General features: G+C 37.7%; 1 protein-coding gene across 1 annotated transcript in view; it reads left to right on the top strand.

Moving 5' to 3' along the window:
* The window catches only part of PDE7B (phosphodiesterase 7B), a 130276-nt gene that overhangs the window by 4424 nt on the left and 108011 nt on the right, over nt 1-17841 (top strand). The gene's annotated exons all lie outside the window — the stretch shown is intronic.

Below are 17841 nucleotides of genomic sequence, written 5' to 3'. Positions count from 1 at the left end.
AAGCATGACATAAATTAAATATGTTGAAGACTGAACACTTGATCATCATAATTCAAAGAACACTTATTGGATGCTTAATGTATACCAGGATTCAGAGATTAATCAAATGCTTAATGAGAGAAGAAAAATTATGAATCAGAATTCTGTCTACAACTTCAGCATGAAAACAAGCCCTTGTTAGTTTAAACCTCTATGTCAACTGAAAGTATTGGCTATAAAACTGATAAAATACAAAAAAAAACGCTTGTAAAAAATCAAACATATTTTCCAACACTCATCAATATTAATGATTTTTATTCAAAGCAGGACAAATTGCTATAATCAACGAATCAATTAGTATTAATAGAAGATAACTTGACAGTAATTCATAACATTTTTCTAAAACTACTTATTGTAGATGTTAGCCTGCATTTAGTCTGTAGCTCTACAGGATAATAATCATTGATGATTTAATCTGTCTTTGAAATGCAGATGCAAAATTGAGTCAAAACCATAACACATCATCTTACCTGTTCTTTCACCTGACTTCCTTGTTTTCATAAAGACATCACCCCTGCAGAAGCCTAGGTTCGCAACTTCTCTCTCCAGCTCTCCAATTCCAATTGGTTCTAAGTACATAAGACTGGTTAAGAGTAATCGAGTGTTGTTGCAGTGTTGAGATTTTAAGTTTTAAATCCTGCCTATCTGTTACTGAACTGTGTAAACCTGAGCAAATTACTTCATCTCTCTCTGCCTCAGTTTCCTCTTATGTAAAAAGGGAATAACAATAACACTTTCACAAAAGGTAAGGATTAAATGGATAATGCAAGAAATAAGTACCTAGAAAAGAACCTAAGCCCTACTACATTCTCAGTAAATGTTAACTATCATAATTATTAATATTGGTGCTATTTTTCAACACCGTAGTGCCTTCTTTCTATTCGGTTATATATGTGGCCTTTAGTCAATCCTCATGCTGTTTTGTCTGTAATGTTGTAATAACCTCCAACTATAGTACCCTCTCTACCACTCTTCTTTCTACTCTGTGATTCAGATCAATAACATCAAAAGAAAAATCCTTCAATGATTCTTCATGGTCTGCAGAGAAAATATAAATTATTTTATCTTGCATTCAAAGCTCTCCACTCTCTGGATGGAACAAGTTCACTTTTCCCACCTTATTTGTCATTACTGCCCTCTAAGCACTTATGTCCCATCCAGACAGGACAGGCATCCTACAGCTTCCTACTTGCTATCTGCTCATTGTTCTCAAGGCCTGAATTGATTTTCTTCCATGTCCCTAACTTCTGTTATTCCTTAAGACCCTCATATGCCCTTTCCTGTGCAAAGCCTTCCTGAGATTACTCAGGAAAAGTACGTCTTTCTCTTCTGAGGGCTCACAGAACTTTCTTTGTATATATTTCACTGGCAAATCACTTTATTTTCATATAATTAATGTATATTTTCTTCCTCCCCCTCCTAGATTTTCAGCTTGTTCAAAACCTAGAGAACATTCTATTTTCTTTGTGTTCTCCCTAGAATCATTCACATGTCAGCTACTCAGTACACTTTGATAAGTGAAAAAGGGAAATTATCAAAAAGAATGAAATAGCCTCTGAGTTACCATTAAATGCATGAATGAACATTTTTTTCTAGACACAGATTACTCAAGAAATATGAATCCTAGTTCTTCCTTTTAATGGAATCATTTTTAAACTTATATTCTGCCAGAAGATTAGGATTAGTCATTATAGCTTTTAAAATAGACTACACAAGACTGAATTTCAGAACTATTAAAAATATCTAAAGTATGTGCAAAACTAATATGAGACAGTTCTCTTTTCACACAGAGAAGTAGCAATTTACTGATACATATAAAATTTTAGAGCAAATTGCATATAAATTATGCCTGCTTTTATATACTTTAAAAATAATTTCTCTGTTCACGCATCTTGAGACATTTTACACCAACTGGATTTCGAAGGTTACTTCATTTACAGATAACAGTCTGTATATTTCTCAACATAATTTCAAAAATAGAATGCGGAAGGTGTGTGTTTACTCGGTCCTACAAATGAGCTTTTGAGGAGATGGAGCTGAATGGAGGATGTTATTCCCACGTCCTTTGCTCTTTGCCTGGAAACAGTTTCTTTTTCCCTTTTTTTTTTTTTTTTTTTTTTTTTTAACAAGACTGGTTTAACTGGACAGCAGAGCATTGACTCTTGCATCTGATTAATTTCTAAAAAGAAAACATTAGATGCTTTATTGTAAAAATTCCAAAAACTCCAGGTTATTTTTTAACTTACAGGAACGACTGAAAATGTGTGCCCTTTTCTACTCTCTGGTTATTTTCACTCTTTAATTATCAATACACTTCGTAGTACATAGTAGGTATATACACGATATCAAAATAGTAAGCAAAGCTCAAAGTACTTGTGATTTAACATAATACCCCAGCCAAAAGGATACACAGTGTAGACCTTTCCATCAAGTTCTATTTAAAATTGACTTTGATCTCTAAAATGCTAAGAGACACCCCTAGGAGGTCAGTTTTATACCTTTACACTTGTCTTAAATTTCCTCAGGTTACAAAATTATCAGATACCCTTCCTTAAGAGTACGTCTCACATAGAAAAACATGACATGATATTTTATAGATTATAAATCCAGTCCCTGTTCTGAGTATTTTGTTATTTCATCAGCTTTTCCATACAAGTGCTGAGGGGGTACCAGAAAGACCCTAAAGGTCATGGTCCTTATCATTAGGAACAACATTAACCTTAAAATGTACAAGGCATAGGTGACAGAGACAAAGCAAGGTTTAGTTGTGCATAGCCTTAAAAGTGAGTCCAAGGAGTCAAGCGTAGTGCAAAAAAATAAAACCCCTAGAGATCAAAGGACAAATTTTAAGAGAGATTGAGTAGCAGTGTATGTACTTGGTAGTAGAAATTGAAAGGTGAAAATTATAATAAAGGTATTAAAAAGGAAAATTAAATAACCCAGAGTAATAAGTCACATATAATGCAATAATTACAACCTTTCCCATTGAATCTTCAGATGTTCCCCAACCTCTGGGATTGAAAGCAAATCCCAGGATGATCTTTTTGCTTCCTTCTCCATCTCTTTTTTGAATGGCACCCAAATATCTCACATAAATCTATAGACTTTATGACCACTTCTGAAATGCCAAAGACACATTCATTTAGAGCGTCTGTGATAAAAAATTCATTCAGAAAAGTAGATAGAATTTGCCAAAGAAAGTGATTCTGAGTAAGAAGAGAAAGGGACAGGTAGAGAGCCAAGCATAGGAAGGAAGGAAGGTGAGGTCACTACAAAGAAACGGAATTCAAGCGTAAGAAGTGTAATAAAAAATACATGCAGAAATGAAGAGGGAACAGTCACTGTTGAAAACATTTGTAACAACTCACAAACTTCCACACTCAGATGTGCAATAAATGTAGTCTGTTTCTCTTCTTCGCCTAATCAAACCACCCTAATGGGAGATAAGAACTTTTATACTTGCTAGTTAACAAAGGGGTGGGCAGTCTCTTCCAGGTTAAATTGCTTCTTCTGGACACTTTCCCTACCTTTGCTTCTCTCCAATGTGGTATGTGGGCGCATGTGTGTCTTGGGCTCCACACATGTTTTCCACATGCAACATAAGGGCCAACCTGAGAAGGGAAAGCAAAGGCATGTCCATAACCTGCATGGACTTTGGGTTCTGTTTTGGAGTCGCTTCCCCATAACTCCCGAGGGTGTCAGGAGTAGATGGCTTACCCCATGCCATCTCCTTCTTCCCAGGAGAAGGAAGCCTCAATGTGGAAGGAGCAACAAACCATATCTGTAGGCCTAACTCTCACTGTTAATGGGATGTAATAAAAATTTATAGAGAGTTTCTTTACCTTCTCACAAAGACTAGTTCTCAAATTTATTGTTCTGCTGCAAACTCACACACCAAAACCAAGAAATAAACCAACCCTCTTAGTATAAAGATCAAATGATGAATACTAACTCTCTCCCTCTTTCTATTTTCCATCTTACTAGAGCATTTCTAATCATCCATGATTGGTGCCTCTGGTGGGGTAGCAGGGGAAGACACACACAGGACAGTACAAAAGTAAAAAGCACACAGATATATTTCAAAAAGCATTATCTCCATTACACATTGGTTGAGCTACCAGGTGCTGGGCCCTATACTTGAGTACTGCATACTCAATAATATTTAGTTACATTCCCATGCATATGCTGAGCCCAATTGTTCTACCTTTTCTATTCTCTCTCTTTCTCTTAAAATATAACATGCATTTCAACAACCAGCTCAGGACTTAGACACTGAAAAGTTCAACTGAACGCCTACCTGAAATAGGACTTAAGACAAGTCACACCTTTCTGGTCAGTTCCCACATTCTAATACCAATTGTCATAATCATGCAGTGATTGCAATTGTCATATTCATGCAGTGAATTATACTGGCATCAAGTCTGATACATTTTCATTGTTTGAATATGCTAATTGGAAATTTTTGAGAGTTCTTTTTCCCCCCTTCTTCTCTGGGTCCTAGGGAGAAAATGGGGTGGGAGACATTGGGAGAAGTAAGGGTGCCAGCATTTTAACAGGGATCACTATTTTCTTCTAGCATTTTAACAGGAATCATTTATTGCCTCTTCCATGGTAGTTGATACCAAAAAACTGCTGTCTCCCTCCCTGTCCTTCTCCCTATAACTCATTCCAAGTTTAGGTATACCTATATTTTTGTCTCATTATCTTCTTTAAATATTAGTTGAGTTCCACACTGCTTTTCTTGGATTCTATAGAACAAAAGAACAGATTTCCTTATCAATTAAATTGGTATATAAAATTAAGAATTATAAATTCAACAGATTTATAGACTCAAAGTAAATTATTTCTACCCTCTTTAGTCCTAATTTGGTGATAATTGTGCTATAGAATATAAATAGACAAAGTTAAACTAATGCAAAGCTTGTTTTGAAAAAAATTATTAAGTCTCTCAAACACTGCAAAATTAATTAGAAACACTCTAGGAGGTCACAGAATGGAAACTGTCTTAATGTTACATACAAATATTTAGCATTTTCTAATACATAATAAGTATTAATTGAATAGGGATTTATTCCCAACAAAGAAATAGAAGAATTTGAAACTTATATTTACTGATTATTTATTCAAAATATTCAAAAAGAGAAATAAATATGTAATTCAGATTTTTAGGTTTGTCTTCCAAAACAATTCAATTGAATAATTATCTTTTGAGTGTCTACTCCATGCATAGCATTATGCTCTGTATCTGGGAAGGAAAAGAGGTCTTGAGCTGTTGGAAAAGACAAATACATAAACAACTCACTGACATCAAGGCAGAATGGCATATGTTTTAAGATACAATAGAAATAATACTCTATGGGAACATTGAGGAAGGACCATGACTATTTATTCAACTAAATTTATTTAGTGATTATCATGTGCCAGGCACTGTCTAATTCCTTAGAAAATAAAAATTCATGAACCAAGAAAGTTGAGGTAGATGAATAGATAGATAGAATGAGTGAACTAGGTAAGTGGCATGTTATACTAAAGGTACATATACAAAGTCTGTGCCAACACACAAGGGAGTGGTGATTCTTTCTGTATGATGGGTGTTAAAGGCATTTACAGAGAGGAGGTGATTTTTGAGGTACATTTCAAAATAAGCTACATATCTCCAAATGAAAAAGAGATGGAAGACATCACAAGAATAAGAAGCAGTGGACAAAATTCAAAAAATTCTAGGGAATACCCAGTCATGGGATATGGAGTATATTAGCCACTGTGGAGAGTTGGACTTGGGATGAGGATACTAATGGACTTCTAACCATCAGTTCGGTGTTTATTAACCATATTTAGTAGATAATGAGAATTTTGAGATGACAAATATATATATATATAAATATATATATATATATTATAGAGATATATAGAGAGAGGGAGAGAGAGATAGAAACATCAATGACGAGAGAGAATCATTAATCTGCACACCCACAACCCGGGTATGAGCCCTAACCAGAATCAAACCGTAACCTCCTGATTCATAGGTCAACGCTCAACCACTGAACCATGCTGGCCCAGCTGAGTATTTTCCCTTTAATATACAAACCAATTTTCCCAGGTCCTGTAACATTTTACACAGACCCACAAGAAATAATACACAAATCATCAAGCCAAAGCACTTTACCACTCGACACCACTCTGTCCTGAAGGATTTATATTCTGGATGTTCTTCCACCCAGAGCTCCCATTCCAGCCATGCTCATCTCTTCCCCAGATTCAAGACCTGACACAGTCCCAGAAGAGTCTACCTTTGCCAAGTCGTATTTCTTCCTGTCTTCAGATTACTGTGTTTCTTTACGCAAACAATTCTTTCAAGGCTAGCTGCCACAGGATAAATGAGAAAATATATAAGAAAAGCACAGTTTTTTAATATAGTTTATAATGTAATGAGTTAGATAAAACCAAATACTCAAATACAAACTCAGTGTCATAGACACTCCATGAGGACTGGGCGTTAACTCACCCCTTTCTAGAGTGACCAAGAGGGCTTTGTGTGGACTGGTCAAGTCATTACAGCTATGTCTATCAGTTAAGGTCTCAAGAAGAAAAGATAGGTGATCTTCGTGTTAAAGAGTTAATATGAATATAGGTACAAAGGCAGAAAAGCCCAAGAAATGATTGAGAAAAGGAGATTCATCTATTTAGCTTGGTATGACATTTGGCATAAGGAATAAAGAAGGAAGGACATTAATGGGACCAGGTTGCATATGGACAAGAAATCTTAATTTTGTAGAACCAGTGAAATTTTTCAAGTGGAGAAGTATAGGTCTTTGCATTGTATAATGGAAAGATCAAATAGTCGAACCACTCCATTTTTGAGATGAGAAAACTGAGGCCCTCACAGAGGTTACACAACATCCTTAGAGCCAATTTGAAGTCACTTGTTGTCCAGCCATGCTGTTGACTCAGCCATGTTGCCTGCCATGGTCAAATCCTTAAGCTCCTCAACTCCAGGAATTCTTCTCTACACGATAATCTCTCTAAATCTAATTTTCTGTCTTTTTTTACTCCCAAGCAGTAATATCTCTGTTTGTGATATATAAAGGTATGATGTCCACCCTACACAAGCAATAATTATACTGTATGTGTACCCACAAGTGCATATGCGTATATGTGTACACGTATTTCTCTTGTTTTCAAACTTAGGTTAATATTTGCTCTGGGCAAGTCCCAAGTCCTCTCTTTGTGAACTTCCCCATCTCCCTCCTCTCCTTCCCCATCTAGATTGACTGTGATGTATGAAAAGGGTAGTCATTCACCAGGAAAGAATACAGGAGGTGAGAATTTACATGAGATTGTGAGCTTAAAGGAGGTTATATATAAGGCAAATAGAGATGGTAGCTGCTGGTTGCTGTACCCATCATAAATGAAATGTTACTGTGATCCTGTTCGATAGCTCTATTTCTATCTGCATTGCTGCCTAGAGGTAGAGTTTCAGGAGGGTGGGCCAGACACAGCCAGTGCATGTGGCTGTTGGCCCATAAACCAAGGATTAATCTCTCAATCCCTCAGGCTCTCCCTGCTAACATACTGAGCTCAGTGCAAGCAAGTTGAAGATTTAACAACATTTAGGCAAAATTTTATGAAGCTTATCCACACCCACTTTTTAAAAATTTTAATATCCTGCATCTGTAAGGTTTTTGTGTCCCCAAAGGAAAAGTGTAACCTTGGTGTTCATTTCTCCTCCTTTTTCCTTCAAAACTATCTCTTCCACCTCTCAGAAGCCTTCTTGGCTGCCTATATAATGCCATTCACAGCCTGCCTGTTTATACCACCCAAATAAGGTATAGTTAGAAGTACAATTGAAGTGGCTTCTTCTTTTTAATGAACAATAGAGCTTGTTCCATTAAAAATAACACCCCACTCCGAACCATTACAGAAACATTTTTTGATGTTTAAAAAGAAATGTCAGTGACTGTGAGGGGATAGGGTTGGACAGAGCTTTTTGATGTTGTTCTTAATTATTTTTACTTCATGTTCCCTGTACCGCTGGCTCTAGCTGAGGCAGAAACAGTGAAATGTCATAAAATAACCCTCCCTCCCTCGAAGTATATTTGGCCTGACAGGAAACAGGAAATACCAGAAAAGATCACAAGAAAAGCTGTAATCATAAGATTTCTAGCCTAATTCTTTTGACGTCAGCAGTTTAGATAAGTCAGATAAGCAATCACAAGCATCCGTGAGCTCAGAGTGCCAATCCAAATACCCTCAAGTGCATCTTCAACCCTTTTGAACTCTCGCATTGTTGTTTTGCTCTTGTCCTCCTCTCTTCCCTCAAGAAGCATATCCTGAAATTGTGAATTATGGATTTCATGTCAACATTAAGGTATTCAAAGACATTGCACAAAGCTTCCTATAGCCAATTCAGCTTGTTTGCTGTATTAGAAACCCTGGATGAAGCTGACAGTTAAGATTTAAAAAAAACAAAAAACTGACTGGTTTGTCTCAAAGGGAGTTCGCTTCCTAAAGTTTACTCCAATCTTGACAACTAAGCTAAAGCTATGAAACATCTTGATAATATACAAAAAGATACATTAACTTATCAAAGTATGCCAAAGTCTTCAGTGACTACAGTCATCATTATTATCACCTTTGCTTGGTCACCACTACTGCCACTGCCCACCACAACAAAATATTTATGGGTTGATTAAAAATGAATGACATGGGGAATACATTCCTCTCTGAGAAGTTTTCATCATTTCAGAACCAGAACTGTAGACAGAACTCCACTGTTACTTAACAAGCAGAGGCACATGTATGGGCTGGTCAGAGGATGAGGTAAGAGTTTAAATAAAGATTTAAATCGGTATTACATCACACATAAATTTAAACATTTTTTAAGAGTTAAAGATAAAAACTTTATACATCTACCTATTTCCAAAAAGATGTGTAAGCTTATAAGGTAAGCTTACAATAAAACATAAATACTCAAAGTCAAAGCCATTCTGTAAGACAAAAAAACATATAGTACACTCTGGCCAGTATGGTTCAGTTGGTAGGGTGTCAATGCCATGCACCGAAGTGTTGCCTGTTTGATTCCCAGTCAGGGCCCATGCCTGGGTTGTGGCAATCCCTGGTAGGCGGCGTGTAGGAGGCAGCTGATCAATGTTTCACTCTTGCATTGATGTTTCTTTCTCTCTCTCCCTCTTCCTTACTCTCTCTCTAAAAATCAAGTTTTTTTAAAAAAATGTTAAAATTTAAAAAAACGTAGTGATGTAGGAGGGATGCAAAACAATTATGAGAAGTAATTGAGCAACACTGAGATCTGACCTTCCTAGCAAACAGGCCAAAGGGGAAATAAAATAATTACAACATTCATTATCTCCAGAAGATGTGCTAGGAAGAAAAATGTTTTCCTGGTTTTCGGTATGTGGAGCATTGATGAGGGCTCTCTGTATGCTAATGGAGGATGGTCTTCCAAGAAGTTTAAGCAGCTGTGCAGAGGTGTGCCACCTAGGGAGTGTTTCACTGAGTCTCTCAGTGAAAGGTGGTTCCACAGAGACCATCCAAGGAGCAGCCAAAGGTGAGATGGCCCCAGCTTGTGGCTCTGGGCATTTTGACATAATAAGGGGTCAAGAACACGTGCATAACCATGGGCAGTGAGAGTGGAAGAGTGTAGCCTTGTGAGAGAAGTGAGTTCAGCTCTTGTGACTCAGCAGAGTTCAGCTCTGTGACTTACAGGCCCCCAGAACATGAAACCCCCACTGTCCCACTAATCTCAGAAAGGGCATACCTGCCATTATCATCTTTAAAGTGGAAAGAGAAAAATTAAGAAGCAAATGCCTCCTCTTAGATGGTAGAAATGATTTTATATTTGCATTTGGCTCTAATTAAATACACATTGGTAAGGCATCTTAATTACCTCAGAGACAACTCCTGAGTCTTTACCTAGGTTTTTACCTGACACTCTTTCCCTTGTGTACCACAGCTAAGCCCTTTACTTTATCATTGTTCCCTCAGTGTATGAACACATGTAGGAGCACTCAAAAGTATATTTTGTATTAAAATTCAGAATAAATAATATCTAGATGTATAATCCATTTTACTTGTGAACCAATTTCCCAAACTTCATCTAACATTCTGCTCAGTAAAATACCTTCTTAACATTCCCCATGATTCAGAAAATTGGAGAGAACATATATATTTCGATTAAATGATAAATATTATACTCAAGGAAGAACAGAAAGTATGAAAACAAGTGGATTTGTTCCTAGTCAGTACAAAAGTGATGAGCAGATGGGTGTTAAATGTGTTGAGAACTGCAGAAAAGACATCTTTTCTAAGATCACTTCCAAATACTAGCAAACTTACCAAGGAAGGTTACCAGTTTGTGTGTGTTGAGGGTGTGGGGAGATGGAGGGCTAAAGCAGGTAGATTAATGTCAGAAAGAAAACAGGGAATACTTCTCTTTAATTAATTATCATGATTAAAAGATGGGCTCTGTAGCCAGACTGCTTTGCATCCCTACTAAACTCTCAGTTTTCTCAATTGTAAAATGGAAATAACAGTAGAAATTGTGTTATGCTGCCACTATGAGGATTATGTCAGATAACCCACATAAAGAACCTAACATAGTGTTAGAACATAGTAATCATACTCTAGAACACTGATAAATGCTAATGATTATTATCCCACCTCTTCTTATGTTTAATAACTACCCAGAAATATTAAGTTGCCTTTTTAGCTTACCCTTGAATAGCAGGAAATATTCAATTCACATTCACTCTTCCAAAGTTCATAACTCTGAATCATAAGTAAAGTGGGAAATAAAGGCATAAAATAAAATGCTGGTTTAATTATATTGATTATATTTACAATTCCAGTGGTACATTTCTGGAAGTACCCTTTCATCAAACTTTCACCCACTATACATCAGTGTGTACAATGAAAGCCTAATACTTCTGATCAAACAACTGCCAAAATGTTCTCATTTGGGTGATAAGGAGTTTAAGTTTGGGTTGGGTCAAAGTTCATGTGAAAGTAATTTCTAAAAGCATGTTGAATTTGCCAGTATTTGGGTGTCAACTAAATCCTTAGCTAAAATACATCCTATACAATAAAACCCTAATATGCAAATCGACCGAACGGCAGAATGACTGGTCGCTATGATGTGCACAACCACTAGGGGGCAGACACTCAATGCAGGAGCTGCCCCCTGGTGGTCAGTGTGCTCCCACAGGGGGAGCGCCGTTCAGCCAGAAGCCGGGCTCACGGCTGGCGAGCACAGTGGCAGTGGCGGGAGCCTCTCCCACCTCTGCTGCAGGCGGGCGGTAAGGAGCGAGGAGTCCCAAACTGGGAGAGCCCCAGACTCAGAGAGGGATGTTTGACTGCCAGCTTAGGCCCAATTCCTGGCAGGGGGGATCGGGCCTAAGCCAGCAGGCTAACATCCCCTGAGAGGGTCCCAGACTGCAAGAGGGCGCAGGCCAGGCTGAGAAGACCCCCTGCCAGTGCACGAATTTCATGCACCAGGCCTCTAGTTAAAATATAAGACACTTGTGTTCTCATTTTTTAGTAGTCTATCATTTATGGTATGAATGACCAATTAATGTTAAAAACCTATGTAATTACAAAGTGTTTTATTGGAATCTAGTCTCTAGATTACCATTTTGCAGGGACAATATCTGCTTAAGACTTTTTAATGCACAAAGCCAACTCACAACATGTTGTCATTAGAATTCCAGCCACAGCTTTTTAGGAATCAAGATTGATCACTCTTGACAAGCAGCAAAACTTTCCAAAGCACCACAGAGAGAACCTTCTCAGAAAACCAGGGGTTTTGTAAGGAGATCAACATAATAGTTCATTTCTTAATGATGCTGGCAGGGGTCTATGTCTCCTAGTTTTATTTAAGAAAAACCATTAGATTTCCTCATGAGATTTCAGAGTTTGGATGATCTTCAATTGGAGACAAAAGACACCCTGAGGCCATATAACATCTGCTCACACCAAAATCTCCAAAGAAACCTGAAAATATTCAGAATAATCAGCATGTTTGTTGAACAAAGACTGTTCATCCCACCCCTTAGCTCTATCCCACTTCCAAGGTCTGTTTCCTGGGAACTCAGCAGAAAGGTAGAAATAACAATAAAAAGGTTCAGACAAATAATATATGGTTAATTGATTTTAGAGGAATAGGACTAGTAAAAGTTATTCCACTTTAAGATGTGCTGGTCATTAGCAGCCCTAGTATACAATATTCAAATGTTTTAAGCAATGGTAGATTCAAGAAGCTTACATACCTCAATTCTTTTCAACTGAAATGTTGATTGGTATCCTCTTATTCTGTAAAACATGTGGATTTGGGAAAGATGAAAGGGAGGACAGAGGGAGGGGAAATTTTCATATGTGGCATTTACAGAATTCAAGGAAAAACAACTATACTGTATTCATTTACTTGTGTATTAGATTTAAGGAATTCCATTGAGGACACTGATGTGAAAGAAAAAAATTAATTTACGTAACAAAAAGCCTAATATAATATAAGGCTTTTAGGTTCTGCTATGAAAAGATCAGAAATTGGCCCTAGCTGGTTTGGCTCAGTGGATAGAGTGTCAGCCTGTGGACTGAAGGGTCCCAGGTTCGATTCCAGTCAAGGGCATGTACCTCGGTTGCAGGCTCGTGGCCCTAAGGCAACTAATCGATGTGTCTCTCTCATATCAGTATTTCTCTGTCTCTCCCTCTCCCTTTCACTCTCTCTAAAAATTAATGGAAAAATTATCCTCAGGTGAGGATTTTAAAAAAATCAGAAATAGGATTGGTAAGTCAGCAACCTAAATACACACAATCCGCTTTTCAGATGCACAAACTATGAATGTGCCACTCTGAGCAGTTGCTCAGCATGAGCAGTGCTGACACATAAAGATGACCTGTGCTTTGCATCGAAAGTGGTGTAATAGCAACTCTGCAGGGTAAGAATTCAAAGTGATTCATTTTTCAGGCCAAGACAGGTGGAAGAATAAATGCAAGCTCCATCCCTGGCTCTGATCTCTCAATAACTCCTCAATGTAATTATACAAAATTAATCAATTCCCTGGGCATAGAATCAAAAGACACATTCTTACTTGCTATACAGCTGTAAACTTTCCTCTCTGCACCAGCCGTGGCGATCGGAGCCACAGTGAAACCATGCCAGGAGGACATGGCCACTTGAAGCAGAACCCACGTTTGATTTAAGCTCAGAATGACAACTTTGGCAAGGGTGGGTGGTGGCTTTCTGCATTTGAGCAGGAAAAGCCTAGATGCTAGGCATAAATTTTAATTATGCAAACTCCAAGAACATAGTTGCTGTTTGAATACTATCCTAAAGTTCACTTGATTAATTTCCCCAAACTCATGCCATTTAGTTTTCATAATTATTTGACATTTAAGATTTTAGCTCTCACCTCCTCACAGTTGATAAAAACTGCTTCCATAAATAAAAGGCTAATAATCCTATGTTTTAATTAAGAAGATAGTGATGATGATTTTAGGAACATCAAACATCACTCTACAAAAAGTACTTGCCATAAATTGATCATTCCCCTTCAGGACTCAGAGCTCTGCCAAGCTTGGACAGGGATACCAAAAAATACGAATTATACCCCCTTCTCTTGAGAATTTACAATCCAGTTTGGAATCAAGAAATCATGCATGAACCATTAAGTAAAAATTCAAACCCTTGTATTCATAGAATACTAGTCTCAAAAATTAGGATACTTCAGAATCAAAAGGATAATTAATTTAAATCTATTTGATAAAAATGAATATCCAATTTATCCCTACTTCTTCCTTAGATAAACATTATTTTGCAGAGTTGGGTGTGGTTTTTTTCTGAATAAAGATTATTTCTACATCTGGGTCATAATCCCAGACCTTAGCCCTGTCCCTGACTTTGAAAGAGGAGACTGATTTTTTTGCTTCCATTTGATTTATGGCATTTTCCCTCTCCCCATGTTTTTCCTCCAGCTCTGTTTTCTCTGCCCTCTTTCCTTTACTGCCCACTTTAAGAAAGCTTAATATATTAAAATTCATATTTATAAATAGCCAATAATATAAATATTGGCTTTACAGAAGAAGCACATAAACAAAAATCTAAAGTTATTTTATTAGCAAAATAAAAAATGCAGTAAATCAGAGAAAAAAGTATAAATTACAAGAAAATTTAAATTGTGATAATAGAAACAAGTTTATTATAAGGAGCTTTCACATTCGTATTTAATCCTCATAGCAATCCAGTGAGATAGACAGATATAGAATTATTACTCCATTTCACAAATGGGAAACTGAGGCTTAGGTTACATAACAGACTTGTCCCAGATGTCAAGGCTAATAAATGATTAAATGAGAAGCTTTTGGATTTGGGAACAACCTAAAAGGTCCTTTGACAAATGAATGGATAGATACATCCGTGTACATACACATGAAATTATTCAGCCTTTAAAAGAAAAGCCTTCCATTTGCCACAACATGGATGAACCTGGAGTATATCATGCTATGCAAAACAGAAAGAAGAAATATTGCAAGGTGTCACTTATATGTGGAATTTAAAATAAGCAAGTTCATAAAAGCAGAGACTAGGATGGTGGTTGTCAGGAGCGGAGCGGGGGAGAGAAGGAAATTGATTGATTTTGGTCAGGTATCAAGTTTCAGTTCTGGAGACTGCGTGTACAGTATGGCGATGCTAGTTAAAGATACTGTATAGTAGACTTGTAATTTGCTAAGAGGATAGATCTTAAATCTTCTTAACACACACATCTACAATGATAACTATGTAGAGGTAATGGATATGTTAATTAATTTGATTGCGGTAATCATTTTACAATGTATACAGACATTGAAGGTCATGTTGTAGCCCTAGCCGGGTTTCTCAGTGGTTAGAGCATTGGCCTTCTAACTGAAGGGTCTTGGGCATGTACCTTGGTTGCAGGCTCGGTCCCTGGCCCCTTTCTGGGCACGTGTAGGAGATGTGTCTCTTTCACATTGATGTTACTTTCTCTCTGTCTCTCCCCCTCCCTTCCATTCTCTGTAAAAACTCAATGGGAAAAAATAGCCTTGGGTGAAAACTAACATGTTGTACATGTTAAATATATACAATTTTAATATGTCAATGAAATCTTGATAAAGATGTTTTTAAGTTTTTTAAATAATAAATAATAATAAATGAATGAATGAGAAAGCTTTGCACAAAACCTGCCACTGAGCATGTGCTCAGTAAACTCCAGGGGTTATTATCACTATGTGACAGCAGGACTGTAATCTTGGCTTCTGATTTCAAGTCTCGGGTTCGTTTCACTTTATACACATTCTTTGATGCATTGCACTTCTTTAGAAAAGAAAAGTCCTTCGAGTGGTTTTGGTTGCTCTTTCAGAGCAAACCCCAGCAGGAGGAGTGTCATACTATTTCCCAGAATTTTTGGCTGCTTGTGATGGCTGCCTGGTAATAGCTGCGCAATAATAATTTCTTGAATACATGAATGTAAATGAGAGAGACAAATGCTATGAAGTTGACTGCCACCCTCTGTTTTATTTTACTCTTAAATTCAGTTATTAGCTAGTAGCATAACAACCAACTTTATTTCCCAATGAATCAATATTAATGTTAACAGCATTGTTTACGGAGGAGTCTAATAAAAGATGTTAAGAAATTCTGTCCCAATTCAAAAATAGTTGTTTTGGGTAAAGAGGCCTGAGAACTAGTCTGGGATTGGGAATTCTTGGGCAATTAACCTTTAATGACTCATCTGTCTCTCTCCCTCCCCCATATAAGAACAAAGGGTAGCTTCACTTGCCAAATCTAAAAGTCAAATTGGGACAACAGTATCTCTCAATGCTTTCACTTACTTAGCACTACCCCACACGGGTCCTATGAGATGTGTTCAAACTCAACCACCCATAAGGTAAAATCCATCCAAACCCATTCATCAAGCATTAAATGAGCATCTAATCCATGCTGGGCATGAGGGGTACACAGATAACTAAGAATAGGATAGTGCAGGGTGGTGATTGAGAATGCAGGTAACATACCCAGCTCTGAATCCTGGTCTGTTGCTTCACTGCATTTATGATTCTTGGTAAACTAACCTCTCAGGCCTCAGTCTTCTCAGTAAGTTAACACAACTCTGGCACATTGTCAAGTCACAAATGTAGGATATTAGCATTACCATTTCAGCCCTCAAGAAACTCACCGTCTAGTGACAAGACAAAATGGAAACAACAAAATACTATGTGGTGCTTGCTCTGAGAGAGCAGGGCAAAGGTCTGTGAGAGCATGGAGGAGTGGAGGCCTGACCACACCTGGGGGCATAGTGTTTATGGACTGAACTGTGTTCTAATGTTTTAACTATATTTTTATTGATTTCAGAGAGGAAGGGAGAGGGAGAGAGAGATAGAACATCAATGATGAGAGAGAATCATTGATCGGCTGCCTCATGCACACCCCCTACTGGGGATTGAGCCCACAACTTGGGCATGTGCCCTTGACCAGAATTGAACCCAGCCGGGACCCTTTAGTTCGCAGGCTGATGCTCTATCCACTGAGCCAAACTGGCTAGGGCTGTTCTAATGTTTTACATGCAATCTTCCCATCACCCTCACGAGGTAAATACTATTATCCTATTTTGTGTAGGGAAATGAAGGCATTAAAAGGTTAGGATAATTGTCTAAGGCCATACAGCTAATGAGGCAGAATTTGAACTCACATTGGGGATCTCCAGAACTCACACTATTAACTAGGATGACACACAGCCTCTTTCCATGGAGGTTTTTCAGAAGATCAGAGAGTTGCCAAGTAAACAAAATGGAAGAGCATTTCAGGCCTGAGAACAGCAGCCAGCTCCTTTCCCTCCTGCCACCACATCCTCTCCACCACCTATGCCAAGCTGGGTTCTGGCCCAACCTCAAAGTCCAAATCCTTCTCTAGAGTGGATCTGAAGTCCTTTCCGAAGCCCCAGATTGCACTGAATGAAGCCTGAGAATGTCCTAGGAATACACTAGAATCTACAAGTTGATTCTAGACCATTGTGAATTCTTGTGGGGCACGGATGATAGGGAGGGGGGGGAAGGGGAGCAGAAACTGATCACACTGACCTGAGTTTGGATTAGATTTTCTCCTACTTTTCTGGATTATCAAGACCTTAGTACAGGCTTGCACCCTTAAAATTGAGGCAAATTGAGAGACAAATAAAAAAAAAAAAAAAAACAGTGAAAAGAACCTAGAATCAAATATTTGTTATGATCTTGGGCAGGTTTCCAGTAAAATGAGACTAATATGAACTACCCTGTCTATAAGAACAAGGTTCTATAATGGACAATGTATATGGAAATGAATTTTAAGTAGATATGGGGAAATGATGCAAACTAAGATTTGCAGATTTGTAGCCAGTGGCCTGGAAGAGGAAGCAGAGTTTGAGTTAACAGTGTATCATTAACCTAGGCACATGGAGAATCTTGCTCAGTGACTGATAAATCTTGAAGATACCACTTTAAAGCCATAATTGGATATTTTAAGATTAAATATAAACCAAAATATCTCACAAAATCAAAGGAACTATATATGCCCATTAATATCCTTCCCATCCATATCCTCCTGCCTATTTCTCCCACCACCCTGGCAAGTCAGGGCCTCCTTACTACATACCTAAACCACTGCAGTAGGTCCTCTGAGTTTCCTGCTTTCGATATGTCCTAAAGACAAATCCATCCTACACACAGGTTACTCTTTCCAAGGCATAGCTCTGCTTATACCATTCTCTTCAAAATCTTCCAGTGGCTCCCCACTAATCT

This window comes from Eptesicus fuscus, chromosome 10 (assembly GCF_027574615.1).
Source record: "Eptesicus fuscus isolate TK198812 chromosome 10, DD_ASM_mEF_20220401, whole genome shotgun sequence".
Classification (NCBI taxonomy): domain Eukaryota; kingdom Metazoa; phylum Chordata; class Mammalia; order Chiroptera; family Vespertilionidae; genus Eptesicus; species Eptesicus fuscus.
The sequence above is the reverse complement of the archived record's forward strand: the minus strand, read 5'-3'. Positions and strand labels throughout refer to the sequence as shown.